Here is a 2,923-nt window from a genome sequence, read left to right as displayed (position 1 = left end):
ATTTATCCCTTTTAATTAGAAGATAAATAATTTATCCAATTCATCCTTTCCCCAACTGGATTCACGGCTGATTAACCCAATAATTAGACTATTATTCACCGCCACTCGATCAAACACTGTGAATGATTAATTAAGGTTTTCAATTATAAGGCATTCGCAATTACAGCCTTTAAATCATGTGGGATTCAGAGCATATCCACGAGGTTCTGCTAAATGGATGTAGGCTATGTACAGTATATCCACATTAATGTAATATATATATATATATATATATATATATATATATATATATATATATATATGTGTGTGTGTGTGTGTGTGTGTGTGTCTGTGTCTGTGTCTGTGTATGTGTGTGTAATAATTATGTAAAATTGTGCAAAGAGATGTAATTGATTCAATCAATTTCTCTTCCAGATCTCGAGGGGGCCGATCTGCCAATCAGGGGGTATTTTTTCACAAGGGGTCCACGACCCTAAATAGGCCCTTGTCTGCTCTCATGTGGTGAGACCAAGTGTGAAGAGACCGATCTCGCGGGGACTTCCCGCAATAGAACCAAAGTCATGATGACAAATGACACAGGGAAAGAACTCAAGGAGATCATGGGCGCTCATGTGAGGGAAGATCTCGTCGATTGTACAGACGAAGAGATTGTAGGTTCCTCATCCACTGGTGTCACAGACTGGTAAAGCTGGATTGAAACAGGTGACAGGAGCTATGTGTGCCGAAAGTCACTGAAGAATAGGCATGAGGAATCCAATTCCAAAGTGTCATATTGCATGGTTTCCAATGCGTGGTGCTAGATCGTGTGGTGACCAAACTTGTGGTGCCCAAGCGCGTGGAAGACCGATCACTCGCCGAAGGGTCATGCAGTGAGAGAGCACTTGAAGACTGACCGAGAGGAGATCAGGAGTGTGGGACAGTCACTCTGAGCTGCCATCTTCTTAGGGAAGATCCTGAAGTGTTCCCCAAACGAGCAGGGAAATAATGGTGCACGTCCTTGGTTTCACCCAATTCAGATTGCTGGTAACAAGCGTGCTAACGGCTGTACCGAGTACCAATACTTTTTCTCACGGAAAGTTATGTTCCCGGTGAATATACATCATTCACCAAATATGTAAGCTGGGAGAGATCGGTTGGAGACTCACAACACCTTCTTCGGGAGAGAAGTAGTATCATTTCAGGGGTATGGTTAAGGGCACTGTATTCAATATGAGAATGTTAGTTCTGCATGCCAATATTTCTTCCTGCTGTGGGATGATTTATATGTAACTCACCTGGTACAAGACCAACACAGGTAATAGGAGCAGTTTGTACTGATTCTTCTTCCCAGTATGGGATAGTTTCTGGCATGCACCACCTCTCCCCTTGGTCTACCCCAGAGAGAGAGAGAGAGAGAGAGAGAGAGAGAGAGAGAGAGAGAGAGAGAGAGAGAGAGAGAGAGATTCATCAAGGAAATGGGGAAAAAGGAAGCGCCCTCTATCCCTTTCGATGGTACACATGCTCAGTTCCTTTAAGTGCAACATATAGGAATGCACAGAAAATTGTATGCACCATCATAGGGTTTGAGTGAATGCAATATGTAAAAAGTTGAACAAAAGCGTAAAAAAAAACAGCAGTATAAAGTATCCCTTATAGCGCAAAACACTAGGTGGAACGTGACAAGGGGAGATGCTGCCTGGCCTTGCATCACTTTCTTAGGTGATGCTGTGGCCTGGACACAGATTGCCAGCCATAACTGACCGACTCTACTCTGTCACCTATTAGTGAGTGGGGTATGATCTTACGTAAGCAATGCATAATATATGCAGTCTCAGGACAGTGTCAGTAGATGCAAACCAAGGGTACTTTCCTTCACATTCTTGTTCATCCATGCTTTCTTTGTTTCAGATAAGTTTACTATGTTTTAATCCACTTAGATTTTCATTGTTTTTTATTTTGGGGTAGAAAATCAATATTTTACCATTAAAGTAAAATTATAAAAATAATGTATTTCTAAAATGTTATTTTTGGTAAAATTAATCACACTTCAAGGATCACAGTGAAATTTAAGACCATGGCTTGCCAAAATAACTAGGATCAAAAAGAATTTGCAAAAAGTAAATCCATGAAAAGCCTGAGACAGCTGTACTGTACATGAGGATTCAGTTTGCAGGGATCCAGCTAGCAGTAAGTTTGCGTTCCTGTACAGCATGCCAACTAGTAAAAGTGCTCTCGGGGATGAGCTCGATGAGTGCAAGCAGATAAATGGTCATGAGGAGTGAACAGAAACAGTGGTCACTAACTGGCTTGAGTGTTCCTAGAAGAGTGCACTATGGGGCACTTGAGTGTAGATAATTTTTCAGGAATAGATACGTACACAAGTAATGTGTTTTTTTAAAAACAAAAATCACATCCAAGTATTCTCAGTCAAGAAAAGAAACCCTGGGTGCACACGAGCTCTGAGGCTCCGATAGGTGAGTGAGCTTCATGGTAGCATGCTAGGGAGCGGTGACATGGTAGTAAGCTCGCAAACAGATTAGGGAGTACTCCAGCGTATATAGTAACACACTGGATAAATCTCACATAGGTGTATGCACGAAAAGGTATGAAAAGTAAAATGTATGCACTAGTAATCAAATCTTCTCAGTATGAAAAGCACAACATACGTACTAGTTATTGCATCTTCTCAATATGAAAAGTACAATGTACATACTGTCCTAGTTATTGAATCTTCTCAGTATGAAAAGTACAGTGTACATAGATTACTCTACTATTTATTAAATCTTCTCAGTATGAAAAGTACAATGTACATAGACTACTGTACTAGTTATTGAATCTTCTCAGTATGAAAAGTACACTGTAGCCTACATACTAATTATCAAATATTCTCAGTATGAAAAGTACAATGTATGTACCAGTTATTGCATCATATTAGTATGAAAAG

This window comes from Palaemon carinicauda, chromosome 20 (assembly GCF_036898095.1).
Source record: "Palaemon carinicauda isolate YSFRI2023 chromosome 20, ASM3689809v2, whole genome shotgun sequence".
Classification (NCBI taxonomy): domain Eukaryota; kingdom Metazoa; phylum Arthropoda; class Malacostraca; order Decapoda; family Palaemonidae; genus Palaemon; species Palaemon carinicauda.
The sequence above is the reverse complement of the archived record's forward strand: the minus strand, read 5'-3'. Positions refer to the sequence as shown.